General features: G+C 35.6%; 1 protein-coding gene across 16 annotated transcripts in view; it reads left to right on the top strand.

The window, feature by feature from the left end:
- Window positions 1-19,343, top strand: part of TTLL5 (tubulin tyrosine ligase like 5) — a 414,008-nt gene that overhangs the window by 154,269 nt on the left and 240,396 nt on the right. The window lies entirely within an intron of this gene.

Here is a 19,343-nt window from a genome sequence, read left to right as displayed (position 1 = left end):
GAATCTGTGGGTAAAAGAATATGGATATTTTAACTGCTGTGATAAAATAATTTCCAGTCGTTTTGCAGAGTGGTTAAAGCCCTTCACATCCCAACCAACAATTCATTACTGTGCCTGTTCTTCTACAACTCCTCCGAGATAAGTTATTCTCTTCTTTTGTCATCTTTGCCAACTTGCTGTTTATGTGTCAAAATCTCAGAATTATTTTCATTTGCTTTCCTTTTATTTTTGGTGATTAGAGCATTTTTTTAAAATCAGAGGTGATAAACCTGGCATTCATGAACTTGCAAAAAAGTTACAATTTCAGTCATGAACATTGTAATCCTATATTTATTTTGTATATTTAAAAACGTTATTCTGAGGTATCCATAGACTTCACCAGATTGTACCAGAGTGCTTCATGACAGAAAAAAAGTGAACCTCAGTTTTATAGTTTACATTTCTTTTTAGAATTGCTTGTTTATGTCATTTGACCACTTACTGGGAAATCACTGTTGATTTTACACATTTCTTTTTTTTATTTAAAATTTTTGTTTTTTAGTTCCAAATTCTCTTCCTCTAGTTCTTCCACACCTTGAAAAGGCAAGCAGTATGATACCCCATTATACATGTAAAGTCATAATTTTACATATTCCTAATAATTGTCTATGTATCTTAGTTATCAAAATTTTTTCAGAGGCCTATAATATAAAAACTTTTTTTCCTCTCAGTTTTTTCCTTGCTTTCCTAGGTGCATTAATTTCAGTCTAGCAAAAGCTTTTGAATTTCATGTAATTGATATTAATTTATCTTTTTAGTTGCTTTTTATTGCTTATTTCATTAAAAATTCTCCACCTTCCCATAGCTATGAAAAATATATTATCTGCTTCTCTTTTAATTTTTTTATATTATTTTTTATATTAAGGTCATGTATCCATTTTGAATTTATCATGGTATATAGTGCAAATGTTGATTTAAAGCTATTTAGTGCCAGACCGCTTGCTAGTTTTCCCAGAAATTCTTTTAAGATCTGGAGTTCTTTCCCAGATAATGAATGTTTTTAGGTTTTTGAACACCAGATTATTGAGTTATTTTTAATTCTTTCTTGTCTAGTCTATTGCATTGAGTTACTTTTCTATTTTTAACCGATACCAAATGGTTTTGATGATTATGCTATATTAATATAGTTTTCAGTAGCATGTAATAAAGAAATACTTCTTTACTACCTTTTTTCTTTATTTCACTTTGCATTCAGATCTTTTGTTTCTCCAATGAATTTTGTTATTATTTTGTTTAGGTGTAATGTGTGTATTTGGTTTGTATGTTACTAAATCTGTAAATTAACTATGGTGATATTAATATTTTTATTATTTTGGCATGACACAACCATGAGTACTGATTATTCCTACATTAAATTGTCCTTTGTCAAAGAACATTTTGTGATTTTATATATACAGACATTAAGTATCTTTTTGATAGATTTGCTCCTATATGCTTTTTGCATTTCATAGTTATTTTGAATATGACTTATCTTTCTATTATTTCCTCTTAGATTTTGAGATTCTAGGGTATGTATTTCAGTAGATTTATTTTGAGTTTCAAATTTATTGAAGCTATCATCTTTGTTTCTTTGTTGATTACCCAGTGTATGTTAAGTGATCATGTGATCAGTAAATAAGAATAGTTTTGTCATTTCTTTGCCTGTCTTTATGTCTTTAATTTCTTTCTCTTGTCTTATTACTATAGCAGACTTTTCTAGGCCTGTATCAAATAGCAGCAGGCAAAGGATACATTCTTTATTTGTCGGAAAGTTGCTACTATTTCCCCATTCCATATAATGGTATCTTTTGCTCTGCTACATACTTTTTTATCATATTAAAATAATTCCTATATGTCTATACTTTTAAAGATTAAAAAAAAAATTGGTGTTGTCATTTTTTCAAGGTTTGTTATTTGTTTGTTTGTTTATTAACCAGAGGTATCATGTCGAAAGAGATTTGGCTTAGGATCCAAGAAGACAGGGTTCAAATTCTCCCCTTGACAAGTATTAGCTCTGTGACCCTGGATAAATCACAACCTCTCTTTGCTTCAGTTTCCTCATTTGTAAAATGAGAGTGTTATATTGGATGACATTTAAGTCCCTTCTAACTATGAACATGCAAGTCCTGCCTCTGACAAATGCATTATTGGCCTTGTGACTTTAGACAAGTCATTTAGCAAGCCAAAAGAGTTCTTGAGAATAATTTCTGGAATATAAGCATTCATTTTTCTTTAAAATTTTTATAGAATCACCCTCTAAATCCATCTGGACCACTTTTTGTTTTTGTTTTCCCCTTTTGGTAGCTGCTTTACATTAAAACTTGGTTCATTTTTGTCACCTCTGATTGATGTTCTTTTAACTTGGGTATTTTATATTTTTGTAGATAATCCCTTTCTTTTGGCTTCTCAGTTATATTCACGTGATTTTGTATAGTATAAGTTATGGTAATTTTTATTTCTTCTGGGCTTAAGTTTCAGCTTATTTTTTATATTCTTAATCTGATTTTCCTACATCTCTTTTAAAAATTTTATGTTTATTTTTAGTTTGCAACATTCATTTCCACAAGATTTTGAGTTACAAATTTTGTCCCCGTCTTTCCCCTACCCACCACCCCAGAACAGTGATCCCACCGAATACCCCTTCCTTCAATCTGCTCTCTCCTATATCCTTCCCCATTCCCCCTACTTTCCAGTAGTGCAGGATGGATCTCCATACCCCAGTGCCTGTATATCTTATTTCCCAGTGCATGTAAAAAAAAAAAAACTGTAATTTTTTTTAAACATTTGATTTTAAAACTTTGAATTCCAGATTCTTTCCCTTCTTCCCTCAAAACTCCACTCTTACTGGGAAGATAAGCAATTCAATGTAGATTGTACATGTGTAGTTATGCAAAACATTTCAATTGTGGATATATTGTGAAAGACTGACTATATTTCCCTCATCCTATCCCGTCCCCAACTTGTTCTATTTTCTACTTTGATCCTGTCCCTTTTCAAAAGTGTGTGCTTCTAACTACCCCCCCATCCACCCTCCCTTCTATCATCCCCGCTCTTGTCCACTCCCCCCCCCCACTTTCCTGCAGGGTTAGATACCCAGGTGTAGCAGCAAGCACCCCGGCGTCCTCAGGGTTTGCTGCTCACACAGGTTCTTGGATCTGCTTTGATAAAGTAAAGCAACTCAAAATGGGTTAACAAGCTTACTTTAATCAGTCAGACCATATATTGTTTACCTTGTTCAGGGGAAAAAGGTCAGCACCCTGAACTTCAAAGTATACAGGCAGAATTATCAAGACAGAAACAGATCAAGTAGACAGCTTTCCAAACTGTCCAGCCATTACATCCATACCCAGTCAACATCTGGGTTTCCACATTCTGGGTTTTTCAAAGCCGGGGGACTCTCAACAACGGCTTCCCAGAATTCAGATCAAATCACAGAACACTTCTCAAAGTGAGTCCCAAAACAAAGCTACACATCAGGGCTTATATAGCCTTCTCCTGGCTCAGAGAATGTAACAACCTTATTGACTCACTGGCCAATCAAGAAGTATCTACTGAAAAACAAGCCTCCCACCCCAGGCTTCAGGTGCACTTTAGCCTAGGGGCAGGGAAGATCTTCCAAATTTGCATTCCCATTACACCAGGTTAGTGTGTATGTTATTCCCTTCCCAAGCCAAATTCAATGAGAGCAAGGCTGACCCATTCCCTTTTGCCTTCTGTTCTTCCCCTCCATTGTAACAGTTTTCCCTTACCTGTTCTATATGAGATAATCTACCCTATTGTCTCTCCCTATCTCCTCTCATTATATTCCTCTCTCACCTCTTAACTTTATTTTTTAGATATCGTCCCCTCTGATTCAATTGATCCTATGCCCTCCATGTATGCCTGTGCCCATATATACACACATACTCACATATGTGTTCATGCGCACATATACCCTCCTATGTATACATATATATGTATGTGTGTATATATATATTTATATTCCCTTCAACTATCCTCATACTGAGAAAAGCTTCATAAGTTACAATTATCGGTTTTTTTCTTTTTTTTTTTTGCAGGGCAATTAGGGTTATTCCTCATTACATAAAATGCTACCATTTGGTTTCAGATAAATACCCCATAGCACATTAAGGGAAGTACTGTTTGTTCTCATAATTCTAATGTTTTTAAAAGAATTGGGTATCGTATTTTGTCAGAAATTCTTTTTTGATCTATTGATAGAATTATGTGATTTTTCTTTTTCTCATTACAATTATGATCAGCTATATTTGTAGTTTTCTTAATATTGAATCAACCCTACAGTACTGGCATATGAATCCAGTTTGGTCATAATATTTCTTTTATGTATATTGCTGTAGCCATTTTGTTAATATTTACTTTATATTTTTGTGTTGCTATTCATTAGTAACATACTGGTCTATGGTTTTCTTACTCATTTTTGACTCTTCCAGGTTTGGGTATTAAGACAGTATTTGTAATATCAAAGATATTTGGTAGGGTGCCCTATTTTCCTTTTTTTTTTTTTGCAAACAGTTTATATAATTTTGGAATTAATTGCTCTCTCAGTGTTTAAAAGAATTCTCTTGTAAATCAGTCTAGCCTTTTTTTTTCTTTATGGGTTCATCTTTCTGAGTTTTGGTTATTTAAATTCTCCATTTCTTCTTATATAAATCTAGGTGTTTTGTGTTTTTATGAATGTTAATCCATTTCATTTAAGTCATTGTTTTTCTGGTATATAGGTGGGCAAAATAGTTTCTAATAATTTCTTTTTTCTTCTTGATTCCTTGTAAATTCTTTTTACTTCTTATATTGATAATTAGATTTTCCTTTCTGTGTTTAAAATCAATTAATGATTCGTCTACTTAATTGCCCCCTCCCCAAAAGCTCCTTTTCTTCATTTTTTTCAAATTTCTGCTTTGATGTTTAATTGGGATTTATTAATTGGTTGTTTTTTTAGTTTTATTTTTATTCATATGCCAAATTCATTGGTCTGCTCTTTCTTTTGTTGATAAAAGTATTTAGAAATATAAATTTTCCACTAAGGGCAACTTAGGTTTTATCATAAAAATTTCGATATGTTGTGTCTCATGGTTATTCTTTGCAGTGATGAAGTAATATATTGTTTTGCAATCGTTTCTTAAATGTTTCTTTATTGAATGTAGTATTTATTTAATGTAATTTATTGAAATTAATTTTTAATTATTAATTTGTTTAATGTGATTTTTATAAAAAATGTGGCTTTATTTGTTAACAAGGCCTTTATGTTCTAATACATGATCAGTTTTTGTAAAGGAGCCAAATACAACTTAAAAACATGTATATTCTCATTGACAAATTGCCAGAGGTCTATAATACCTCTGGTCTTTAACTTTTGTTGTTGTTTTGTTAGATTTGTTTAGTTCTGAAAGGGATGTGTTGATATCCACAACTATTATATTTTTACTATGTATTTCTCTACTTTTTCTTTTCCTTTTTTGGGGGAGTGGAGGGGGAGGAAGTGAGGCAGTCAGAGTTAAGTGACTTGCCCAAGGTCACACAGCTAGTAACTGTCAAGTGTGTGTCGTCACAAATATGTCATATTTAAACATTTACCTTTGTATGAAGGTAAATGTTTCTCTCCTGATTCTTACATTTGTAGTTCAGCTCTAGGCTTTTCATGGGGTACACCTGAAAGTCTTTTATTACTTTCTGTTTCAAAGGTTCATCTTTTTCCCTGTATTATTTTACTCAGTTTTGCTGGGTACGTTATTCTTGGATGTAAACTTTAAATTTGTTTGCATTAGGCCCCAGGACAGGTCACTGGGGTGAATCTACAGCTCTTAGTGAAAGAGTTGTAGATCTACCGCTAATTGCAGTTTCTGTCCTGGTTACTCTCAAATGGATTGAATCAACCATCTAGTTCCAGGTCAGAATGACAATTTCATAGGCCCACCCATAGTTGTAATCCCTGCCTTTATTACTCATCTGTTGCTGAAAATATGAACTTAGAAAGGAAAACTGACCTATTATGTTTTCTCCATCAATTTTCTAATCACTACTTAGTCTGATGCTCTTCCTAGATACTTGTTAAAGTAATTGTGGGTACTTCTGGGAGCCTAGAAGGAGGGGTAAACAGTAAATCACTGTAACTCTCCCATATTCACCTCCAAACAACCAAACAAAAAAAGATGTATTGAAACTATCTTTTTATCCAAGAAACTTGGAAGATCAGCAAGAAAGGTCTGTCTTGGATAAAAGGGGAACACATCCTAGGATAGGAAGCAGCCTGGCAATCCAGCAGCAAGCAGTAAACCAGAGGGAAATCCCTGAGCCCCAACAAGCAGTCACCATCACCAGGAACCGCCCCTTCTCCCCAGCGTGCCTTGGCATAGCCAGGGGAACTGGCAGACTCCAGCTCCACATGCTTCAGTATAACTTTTGGCAAACAGGCAGAAACATCCCACTGGGCCGCAATACATGTGAGAGACCCTAGCTGAGGTAATGTGCCAGACCCTTAGGACCTCCAGCACTGCCACTACCACAGCACAGCACCAAGGGTCCCCCTTGGACATCAGGACAACACCAGGTAAACAGGCTCTGTAGCCATTGGCACAAGAAACCTGAGACAGTGCCCCTTTCACCCCCAGTGCAGAGCTCAAATTGAAAAGAAAGAAATAATCCCCCCCCTCCCCAAAAAGGGGCAAAAACAAAAAAAGAATCTGATCTTAGAAAGTTATCATGGTGACAGAGAAGACCCAGACAAACTCAGAAGAGGATAACAGTGTCAAAACACCTGTGGGCAAAACCCCAAAGGAAAATGGGCAGTGATCTCAAGCCCAGAAAGAACTAAAAAAGTAGCTTTAAAATCATGTAAGAGAGGTAGAAGAAAAAATGGGGAAAAAAATGAGTTTTGAAAGAGAATTATTTTAAAAGAGTCAATAGGTTAGAAAATCCCATAAAATGTAAAATTGGCCAAATGGAAAAGGAGATAGAAAAATCCACTGAAGAAAACATCTCCTTAAAGAGTATAGTTGGTCAAATGGAAAAAGAAAAGAAAGTACAAAAGCTAATTGTGGAAAACAATACCTAAAAAGTTAGAACTGGGCAAGTGAAAGCTAATGACTCTATGAGCCATAAAGAATGAATCAAACAAATTCAAAAGAATGAAAAAGTGGAAGAAAATGTAAAATACCTCATGGGAAAAATGGTTGACCTAGAAAATATATCCAGGAGAGACTATCAGAATCATTGGACTACTTGAAAACCATAATCAAAAGGAGGACATAGACAGCATCTTTCAAGAAATTAACAAGGAAAACTACCCTGATGTCCTGGAACCTGAAGGCAAAATAGGCATTGAAAGAATTCACTGATCACCTCAGGAAAGAGATCTCAAAATAAAAGCTCCAAGGGACATTATAGCCAAATTTCAGAACTATCAGGTCAAGGAAAACATACTACAAGTATTACTACAAATACACAGGACTTGGCAGCTACAACATTAAAGGATTGGAGGTCATGAAACATGATATTCCAAAAGGCAAAGGAGCTAGAACTACAACCAAGAATTACTTACCTGGCAAAATTAAGCATAATTCATCAAAGGGAAAAAAAGATCATTCAATGATTTCAAGCTCTCATAAGGAGAAGACCGGAACTAAACCAAAAATTTCATATCTCCAATATCAAGACCCAAGAAAAGCATAAACAGGTAAAAAGAGAAAGAAAACATAAGGGATTCAGTAGAGCTAAAATATTTACATCCCTACATGGGAAGATGATACTTGTAATTCTTAAAAATTGTACCATTAATAGTACAGCTAGAAGGAATATACATAGAGGATATGGGTATAAGGTGAATTTGAGGGAATGACAGAAAAATTAAGGGGAGTATAATGGGTGCAGAAGGAAGGAAGAGATAGAATGGGGTAAATTATTTCACATGAAGAAGCATGAAAGACCTATTACAGTGGAGGGGAAGATCGGAGGGTGGGTGATGAGCATCGCTTGAACCTCAGTCTTATCAGTGTTGGCTCAAAGAGGGAATCATATAAACAATCAGTTAAATATAGAAATCTGTCTTATCTGATGGGGAAGTAGGAGGGGAGGAGATTAAGTAAGGTGGGTTGGCATCTGACAAAAAGGAAGGGCAGATCAGGCAACGTAGTAGATGGAAGGGAAACACTGGTGAGGAAGGAAAAGGTGAAAGGAGAGGACAGACAGAAGGAAGGACAGATCAGGGGACGTGGTAGATGGAAGGGAAACACTGGTGAGGAGGGAAAGGTGAAAGGAGAAGACAGACAGAAGGAACAGTAGGATGGAGGGAAATACAAGGTAGTAATCATAAATATGATGTGAATGGGATGAACTTTCCCACAAAATGGAAGCAGATAGCCGAGTGGATAAAAAGCAGAACCCTACATCATGGTATTTATGAGAAACACACTTGAAGGAGAGAAACACACACAGAGTTAAAGGTAAGAGGCTGGAGCAGAATCTAGTATGCTTCAGCTAAAATTAAAAAAAAAAAAGGTAGCAATCCCGATCTCAGACAAAGTAAAAGCAAAAATAGATCTAATTAAAAGAGATAAGGAAGGAAACTACATCTTGCTAAAAGGTACTGTAGACAATGAAGCAATATTAGTACTAAACATATGCAAAAAGTGGTATAGTATCCAGATTCTTAAAGGAGAAGTTAAGTGAATTATAGGAAGAAATTATGCTAGTGGGGGACCTCACCTGTCTCAGAACTTGATTAATCCAACCAAATAGACATTAAAAAGCTAAGGAGGCAAATAGAATATTAGAAAAGTTCGATATGACAGACCTTGGGCATGCTTTAGACATAAAGGGTGACATCATAGGCAAATTAGAAGAGCAGGCAGCAGTCTATCTGTCAGGTCTGTGGGGAGGAAACCAAACAAGAGATAAAGAGCATTACAAAGTATAAAAGAGATAATTTTGATTATATTAAATTAAAAGGCTTTTATACAAACAAAAAGCAGTGCAACCAAGATTAGGAAGAAAGCAGAAAGCATTTGTCTCTGATAAAGGCCTCATTTCTCAAATATATAGAGAACTAAGTCAAAGTTACAAGAATAAAAGCCATTCCCCAACTGATAAATGGTCAAAGGATATGATCAGGCAGTTTTCAGATGAAAAATCAAAGCTATCTATAGACATATGAAGAAGTGATCACTTTCTTATTAGAGAAATGAAAATTAAAAGAACTCTGAAGTGCCACATCAAATTGGTTAATAAGACAGAAAAGGAAAATGATAAATGTTTTAGAAGATGTGGGAAAATTGTAACACTGATGCACTGTTGGTGGAATCATGAACAGATATAACCATTCTGGACAGCAATTTGGAACTATGCCCAAAGTCTATAAAACTGTGCATAGCCTTTGATCAGTAATAAGTTTACTAGGTCTCTATCCCAAAGAAATCATTAAAAAGGGGAAGGGACCTATATGCACAAAAATATTTATAGCTGCTCTTTTGTGGTAGAAAAATATTGGAAATTGAGGGGATGCCCTTCAGTTGAGGAATGGCTGAACAAGCTGTGCTATATGAATGTAATAGAGTACTACTGTTTCATAAGAAATGATGAGCAGGTGGATTTCAGAAAAACTTGGAAAGACCTGTACAAACTTATGCAAAGTGAAATGAACAGATCCTGCAAAACAATATACACACAGTATCAGCAACAATGTGTGATGATCAACTGTGTACTATGATCAGTTATGATCAACACTTCTCAGCAACACAATGATCTAAGGACTCATGAAGGAAAATGCTATCCATATCCAAATAAAGAACTGAAAGACTCTGAATATAGATCAAAACATTTTTTTTTTCATTTTATTCTTGTGGTTTTTTTTTTCCTTTTGAACTGTTTCTTCTTTCACAGTGGTTAAGATATGGAAATATTTTTACATTATAGCATATGTATAAAGTATATCAAAAATTTTCTTGACATATATCTGAGGGAAAAATACTATTTGAATTAAGTTTAATTAAATGGAAATAAAATTAAAATAATTAAAATTGAAATTAATTAATTGTGTGTCAGAACTGGGCTATACTGCTTTTTTTTTTCCTACTTTGGCATTTTTGCTGGTAGTCTTAGGTGTTATTCATTAGGAATGCTGGTCAGATGTTCCTGTTCTTTTATTTCTTCCTGGTATAGGTATTAAGACTATGCTTATATCACACAAGGAATTTGATAGAATCTTTTCTTTTGCTGTTTTTATAAACAGTTTGTGTAATATTAAAAATATTTGTTCTTTGAATATTTATTAGAATTCACTTAAATTCATTTGAAGTTCATTTATGGTTTGTTCAATTTCTTTTTTCTGAGATTGTTAGTTAAATGTTCTATTTCTCATTTGGTTGATCAAGTTTAAAAAAAACATTCATAAATGTTTTCCATATCACTTTAGTTGTCAGTTTTGTTAGTATATAATTGGACAAGAGAATTATAATAACTTCTTTTATTTCTTCATTTGTTCTGAATTCTCCAGCTTCATTTTTCATGCCGGCAATTTAGTTTTCCTTTCTTTTAATCAAATTTTCTTATCACTCATGTGTTTTGTTGTTTTCCCCAAACGACTAGCTTTTACCTTTATTTTTTCAGTGTGTACGTGTGTGTGTGTGTGTGTGTGTGTGTGTGTGTGGTTTGGGTTTTTGTTTTTTTTTTCTATTTTGTTAATCTTTTTCATTTTTAGAGTTTCTATTTTAGTTTCTAGTTTTTTGATGTGGGCCCGATTCATTGATCTACACTTTTTCCCTTTTGATGAATAAATGTTTGGTGAGATAAATTTTTTGCTAGGGAATGCTTTGTTTACATTCCAAAAATTTTAGTATGTTGTCTCATTTTTGTGATTTGAAGTGATGTAAATTATATGTTGTTTTTCTGATTTGGGCTTTCATCCACCAGTTCTTTAGGATTAAATTACTTAGCTTCTAGTTAATTTCAGCCCTTTGCTTGAAGGCTCTTTATTGAATATTTTCTGGGGTTGATTTTTTTTTGGGGGGAAAGGTGGAATTTTAAATGGTAAAGGAAGTGTTTACTATTTCTTTTCTGCATTTGTTTGAGATTTTTGTACCCTAATATATGATCCGATTTTGTAAAGGAGCCATGCATAGTTGAGAAATCTGTATAGACAGTTCTATTCCCTTTCAATAATATCTGGAGATCTATGATATCTTTTTTTTTCCCCCTCAGACTCTATTCAGGGTCTTAGATTCTTTCTCTTTCTTTCCCTTCCTTGCTTCCTTCTATTTTAAGTCTCAGAGGAGTTTTACTATTTCTTCATGTAATTCAATTATAGATTTATTATTTTATATTATAGCTTTACTATTTCTTCATATAATTCAATTAACTGCATATACCATTACAAGATTTTTGGTACACATTATGTTAAATATATTAACTTGTCCATAGTGTCTTTAAGCATAATGATACTTCCCTATTTGCCTCTTTTAATCAAGTCTATTTTTGTTGTGACCTTGCCTGAGGTCATGGTTTCTACTACTGCTTCTTTGAGTTAATCTGAAGAACGCTAGATTTTGCTACATAGTCCTACATTTTAACTTATATGTTCATCTTTTAGTTTCAAGTATATTTCTTTTAAGGAACATATTGTTAGATTTTGCTTTCTCATCTATCCTACTACTGTCCTTCTTATGGGTATTTTCATCCCATTCATATCCAGGGTTTAAACAATTATGACTTGCCCTCCATCCTTTCTTCTAATTCTTCTCCATCTTTTTTCTTATGCCCCTCCTCACTCTTTCAAGTCAAAGAGACTACCAAGAAATAAGGAAGGGAATAAGCATTTTTATAGTGCCTACTACATGCCAGATAGGGTGCTAAGCACCTTACAAATATTATCTCATTTGATCCCAAGTCATTAATAATTTGATAGTCTCATTTGGTAAGGAGTGTGCTCAACACCAGTGATGTATAATTGTCATCTGCTTCCTTTCCCACTATGCAGAGTTTAGTAACTTTTTAGACATAGTTCCAAATTACTGTTGACAATGGTTGGAGCAATTCATAGCTTCACCAATAGGTTTGTTTGTTTCTTAAATACTGTTTTCCTGCAGTCCTTCCAACATTTGTCACTTATTCTTTTATTTTTTTTTTGTCCAGTGTTACCAATGTAATGAGTATGAGTTGGATCCTCAGATTATATTTTCTAATGATTAGTGATTTGACTCATTTTTTCATATGGCTCTTGATTGTTTGGGTTTCTTATTTTGAGAGCTACTTATTCCTATTCTATTCATGTATGTATTCATTCATGATTCATTTATCAATTGGGGAATAACTCTTATTATTATTAATTTGAATCACTTTATCTTGATGATGAGATCTTTTTCAGAGACACTCCCATAAACATTTTCCTTCAACCTGACTGTAATTTAAATTGCATTGGTTTTGTTTATGTAAGATCATTTTAATATTATGTAATCAAAATCATCCATTTTCTTTTCTCTATTCTTTCTATTCTGTATTTGCTTATGAATTTTCCCCCTGTTTGTAGCTCTGAAAAGATGATTTCTTCCTTGCTCCTCTAATTTGTTTTTGATGCGATCTTTTATGTGCAAGTCATGTGTCTATTTGGAAACTGCCTTAGTATATAGTGAGATGTTGTTAGTTGTTTCAGTTGTGTCCAACTCCTCATGACCAGATTTTAGGTTTTCTTGGCAAAGATACTGGACTGGCTTGCCATTTTCTTCTCTAGCTTGTTTTATGAATGAGGAAACTGAAGCAGATAGAGTTAAGTGACTTGCCCAGGGTCACACAGCTACTAAATGTATGAGGCTGGGTTTGAATTCAGGTCCTTCTGACTCCAGGTCCAGTAATCTATCTCAACGTAGTTTCTGCCAGAATGCTGTCTAGTTTTCCCAGCAGTTTAAGTGACATAAGTGAGTCCTTATCCCAATAGGTAGTATCTTTGAATTTATTGAACACTAAGTATGTTTGCTACTATTTGTTATATATCAGATCTGTTTCATTGATTCACCTCTCTTTTCACCAATACCAAATCATTTTGTTGATTACATGCTTGTAATATAGTTTGAAATCTGGTACTGGTAGGCCTTCTTCCTTCCTACTTTTTTCATCATTTTTCTTCATATTCCATTCACAATTTCTTGTCTAGTCAATAGAGGCACTAAATCATGTCTGGACCTTTTTTAAAAAAATTTTATCATGGCTTTTTGGATCTCTTATGAGTCTTAGATTTTCTTTTTAGACCTGTTTTTGATATTACTTTTCATTTTCTTTTGTTTTAGTTCTAGTATTTGTTCTTGTCTTTCTCATGAGTCATTATTTCTTTTTGATTCAATCTAATTTGCATGGAGTTTGTTTTTAGTCATTTTTCCCAGAAATGCTTCCAGAATTAAGACTTTGTGTCAGGGCCAGGACCCATGCACTTCTGGAAAAAAAAATGACAGACCAGTGTTTGATCTGATCCACATTATCTGGGGTCTTGCCACAGAGGACTTTGTTCTCTAAGGATATCAGGAGAGCCTCAAGTCAGGAAGCACACTTGTGAAGCAACTTGAACAGTAGTAAGACCTGAAGTCCTCTTGGCCTGTGGCTCACAGGCTCTTTGTCCTCAGTCCAGAATCAAAGCAACTCATCTCCATGTTCAAGGTGTCCTTGGCCAGTCCTTAGTCAGAGCTTCCATCTCCCTGCCCCAGAGTAAATCACTGCAGGCTCTAGACTTTTCCTGACTTGCCCTTGGTCTACATGTTTGAAGGCTTCAATGACCTATACTCCTGGGCCTGACTTTTCTGTTGGGACCCTCTCCCTAGTGTCTGCAGATTTCTGGCTCTCCCTTCATATGGACCAAAACTGGAAGAATATACTTACTGCATGTTTTCCCTGGATTTCTTAATCATTATTCTGATACTCTTTTTTTTTTTCATTCTTTGTAGGGGAAGTTGTGATAGTCCTGAGCTTTTCTCATATTCGCGCAGCCAAATGGAGGAGAGAGCTCTGTTCCTTTTTCTGAAAATTCCTTTGCTTCATTCTCTTCATTAATTCTCTTATCCTCTCTGCAGTTTTATTCTTGAGTTCAAGATCTAATTTCTTATGCCTTTTTAAAAGTATCTTTATATTCTTCTTGGAGTTAAATTTTATAAAATGCTCATTTTGCACTCTTTTCTAAACAATTTCTATGTTATTGCTTTTTAAATCTTGACCTATTCCCCCCCCCCCTTTTTTTTTTTTGTTGTGCCTCACTCTTTTAAAGCATCAATTCTTAAGAGAGATAATTTGGATAAAAGCTGTGCCTTGGTGGTAGAAATTACTCTTATGTCCCAAATTGTGCCATTCATTTTTTTTCCCATTTTTCAAATGCTTTATTAACTTCAGATTTACATCATTCATTTCTGCCAGATTTTGAGTTACAAATATTCTCCCCGTTTTTCCCCTACCCACTGCCCCAAAATAGCAGTCCCACAGGATATCCCCTCCTCCAATCTGCTCTCTCCCATATTTTCTCCCATAAGCCTTTTGACTTTTCCAGTAGGGAGGGCATGGTGGATCTCTATGCCCCAGGCCTGTATATCTTATTTCCCAATTACATGTAAAATAGTATTAATAATAGTATATATATATACATATATATGTATATATATACATTTGATTTTAAAACTTTGAATTCCAGATTCGTTCCCTTCCTCCCTTGTTACCCACCCTTACTGGGAAGATAACCAGTCCAGTATAGGTTGTATATGTGTAGCTAATGCAAAATAATAACATAGTAGATATATTGTAAAAGACTGACTATATTTCCCTCCCTCCTATCCCACCTCCCACTTGTTCTGTTCTCTACTTTGATCCTGTCCCTTTTCAAAACTGGGTGCTTCCAACTTCCCTCCCCCCCAACCTGCCCTCCATTCCATCATCCCCATCTCATCCCCTTCCCCCCTACTCTCCTATAGGGTGAGATACCCTATTTAGTGTGTATTTCATTCCCTCACCAAGCCAAATTCAATGAGAATAAGGTTGACCCATTCGCTTTTGCCTTCCTATTCTTCCCCTCCATTGTAACCATTTTCCCTTGCCTCTTATATATGAAAGTTTACCCCATTCTGTCTCTCCCCATCTCCTCTCATTATATTCCTCTCTCAGCTCTTAATTTCCCCTTTTAAGTATCATCCCTTCCTATTAAATTTGTCCTGTGCCCTCTATCTATGTATACCTGTACATGTATATACACATATTCACATATGTATTCATATGCCCATATACCCTCATATATAAACATACATATAATTCTATTCCCTTCAACTATTTTCATACTGAGAAAAGTCGCATCAGTTACAATTATGGTTTTTCCATGTAGGAATGTTAATAGTTCAACTTTGATAAGTTCCTTATGTTTTTTTTCCCTGTTTACTTTCTCATGCTTCTCTTGCTTCTTGCATCTGAATGTAAAATTTTCTATTCAACTTTGGTTTTTTCATCAAGAATGCTTGAAAGTCCTCTATTCCACTGAATGACCATATTTTCCCCTGAAACATGATACTCAGTTTTGCTGGGTAGGTGATTCTTGGTTTTAATCCCAACTCCTTTGACCTCTGGAATATCATATTTCAAGCCCTTCGATCCCTGAGTGTAGAAGCTGCCAGATCCTGGGTTATCCTGATTGTGTTTCCACAATATTCAAATTGTTTCTTCCTGGCTGCTTGTAATATTCTCTCCTTAATCTGGGAATTCCGGAACCTGGCTATAATATTCCTAGGAGTTTTCTTTTGGGGATCTTTTTCAGGAGGTGATCGGTGGATTCTTTCAACTTGTATTTTGCCCTCTGGTTCAAAAACATCAGGGCAGTTTTCTTTGAGAACTTCCTGGAGGATGATTTTTAGGTTCTTACTTTGATCATGGCTTTTAGGTAGTGCAATAATTTTTAAATTATCTCTCCTGGATCTATTTTCCAGGTCAGTGGTTTTTCCCATGAGATATTTCACATTTCCTTCTATTCTTTCATTTGTTTGGATCTGTTTAACAGCATCTTGATTTCTCATAAAGTCACTAGCTTCCATTTGCTCTAATCTAATTCTGAAGGAATCATTCTCTTCAGTGAGCTTTTGAGATTCTTTTTCCATCTGGCAAATTTGGCTTTTTAAGGCATTCTTCTCCTCATTGTTTTTTTGAGCCTCTTTTGCCATTGAGTTAGTCTATTTTTTAAGGTATTATTTTCCTTAGTCAAGCTGTTGACTCTCATTTCGTAATTTTCTTGGATCATTCTCATTTCTCTTCCAAGTTTTTCCTCCACTTCTCTTATCTGCTTCTTAAGGTCCTCTATGGCCTGTAACCAGCTTGTGTTTTTCTTGAAAGCTTTTGGTGCAGGAGTTCTGACTTCACTGTCTTCCTCCTGTTCCATGCTTTGCTCCTTTTTGTCCCCAAAATAGGAGTCTATTGTTGGAGTCTTCTGTTTTTTTGCTTCCTTTGTCTGGTCATGTCGCCCCTTAGTCACTTGACCCCTGGGCTTTTTGCCACAGTAGGACTCTGCCACCAGACAGGGGAGCTTCGTATCAAACGCTGGGTTTTTCTCAGCTGCCCTCTCTGAGGCCTCCACATGCTCTGGCAAGCTGGACACATACCCCAAGACCTCCACCCTAGACTGCAGTCCAGATCCAATCAGGTTAAATCAAGAGCAATTACTCCTCAGACTGGTCTCTTGGTCCCCCTACACTCTGCAGGCCAGGACCTGAAGCTGCCACGTGGCGCCGGCTGGCTGTGCTGGGGGTCTCAGCGGCTTCTCGCCCCGGGGGCAAAAGCTGACACACTCCCACTTACTGGGTCCCAAAGTCTAGACTGCACTGACCTCTCACTTTGTCCTTCACATCTTTGTGTTGATAATTCTTGAAATGGCCACAGTTGCTGCTGATCTGGAGTCCCTCCAGCCTGCCGGCACCTACTCCGGCCCACCGTGGGGTAAAACCTCTGACTTTCGCGGGCCTGGGCTCGGCTCCCAGAGCTCTGCACTGACCGCTTGCTGCCGGCCTACCGGTCTTTAGCTTCTCTGTGTCATTTTGTGGGTTCTGCAGCTTCAAAGTTTGTTCAGAGTCCCCTTTTTACATTGATTGGGGAAGGTGGAAGCCGGAGCTGCTCAGAGGTCCTGCTTCTACTCCGCCCTGTGCCGTTCATTTTTACTCACTGTCCTTGGCGTGATTTTCTCCAAACACTGTCTGTGCCATGTCGTCTCTTGGTCCTTCTCCCACACGACCCAAGTCTTTTGCGTGCCATTTGCCATTATCCCTTCTCATGGTGGAACAACTCTCTCATAGAATATGTCTACTGTACCAGCTCTTCCCAGAGTAAATCCATCATGAAGTCCTCACCTCTAATCTCAGGCATCAATGTTGCCCATGGGGTACTTTTCCTTGGGACCTTGAGTTCTAACTGTTCCCTTCTGCCACCTGCACTATTCTCTTGAAGCCTTTCTTCTTGTTGAATAACTAGAGGAGTCATCATCCTTTACCTGTTTTCCTACAGGAATTGATGAGAATACGTGAAATACAATAATTGTTGCAAGGATCAAATGAGATTAGTTATAAAGTACTTTTCAAACCCTAAAACATTGTCTAAATAAATATTAACTCTCATTGCTGTTGTTATTATCACCCGTATCCTTCCAACCTTACACCTCCCATCTTCCCACTTATTTTCTCTTAACTCTGCAGTTTTGTCTCACAGAATAGGAGATTCACTTGGAGGTGGCGGTTGGTTGTTGTTGAGTCGTTTCAGTTGTGTGCAACTCTTCATGACCCCATTTAGGGTTTTCATGTCAAAGATAAGGAGTGGTTTGCCATTTCCTTCTCCAACTCAATTCACAGATGAGGAAACTGAGGCAAACAGGGTTATATGACTTGTCCAGGGTCATACAACTATCCGAGACCATATTCAAATTCAGGAAGATGAGTCTTCCTGTTTCCAGGCCTAGTGCTATATCTACTGTACCATCTAGCAGCCCAGTAGATGATGGTGGTATGGTTAAAAGAATCTTAAAAAAAATTAAACTATATTTACTTCTTATATTTTTTTAAAATGTCCACTTATGTTCTTTTCAGTTCCAATGCTGTTTTGTATTTTGATCCCTCTATTTTGTTTTTATTTTTCCTACAAGTCAGTTTCTTTTTTTTTGTAATAACCTCTAAATATTAATATTTTCATTATTATTTTTATGGTGATTTTACCTATGTCAACAACAGCAAACTCTCTTGTGACTCTTTTTCGGAATATTTATAAGTCACATATTTATCTTATCTCTTTTTTCCCCTTCATGAATGCCTCTAATTAGCCCCTCTTCTTTCATAATTAAACTAAGATTTTCAGGGTATGTTATTCAGAGTTGCAGTTTGAGCTTTTTGCTTTTCTTAACATAATATTCTGCAGGTTTTAGGGGGTATGAAATAGTCTTGTTATTTGAATTTCCTTTCCTTTATAGTCAAAGGTCTCTTTCCTGGTTCTTTATAAAATTTGTTATTTGCCATTGTTATTATTTGAGATATGTCCCTGCTCCCCACCATGACAATTTGTGATTTCTTTTGAATGGTGCTTTGTTTTTTTGAATTTTTGTTAGAATAGTTTTTTCTTGAAAAGGACACATTGAGGTCCCTACTATGCTTTTACCATTTATTTCTCACTGTTGTTAGATTAAATTTTCTTTCAAGCACTTAGATCCTATGTCTTTTAGTGCATTATTAATAATAACAATAACAGTTAACATTTATGTAGTGCTTGTTATGTACCAGGCACTGTGCTACAAGCTTTACAGTTATTGGCTCATTTGTTCCTAAACCCTTGGAGGTGGGTGCTATTAATCCCCATTTTGTTCATAATGACTGAGGCAAACAGAGGTTCAGTGACTTGCCCAGGATCACAACAGTAAGTGTTTGAAGTTGGATGTGAGTTCGGTTTTCCCTGAGTGTAGACCAAGCACTCTATTGCACCACCAGCTACCTCAAATATTAAGTAGTAGTGTTATTTTTTTTTTTGCCTTACTGGTTTGTATTTTATTTTTTTAATGTATTTTATTTATCTCCATAATAGAATATAATGTTTTTGATAGCAAGGACTGTTTTTGACCTTGTATACTTAGCACTTACCATGGTGCCTTGTAGGTTATTAGGCATTTAATAAATGTTTGATTTCAATTGAATGGGATCTCTCATAGGAGGCTGTAAGATTCTTGCAAGCAAGGATAATATGTTTTTCATATTTGTATTCCCCACAACACCTTGCACATTTTAGGTACTCAATAAACATTTGTCGAGTAAGTGAATGAAAAACAAATTAATGCAGTCTTTCCACCA

Source organism: Petaurus breviceps, unplaced genomic scaffold (genome assembly GCF_028583685.1).
Source record: "Petaurus breviceps papuanus isolate PSGF00001 unplaced genomic scaffold, PetGlider_PUasm1.0 189, whole genome shotgun sequence".
NCBI classification, from domain to species: Eukaryota; Metazoa; Chordata; class Mammalia; order Diprotodontia; family Petauridae; genus Petaurus; species Petaurus breviceps.
This window is presented reverse-complemented; position numbering and strand designations above follow the sequence as displayed.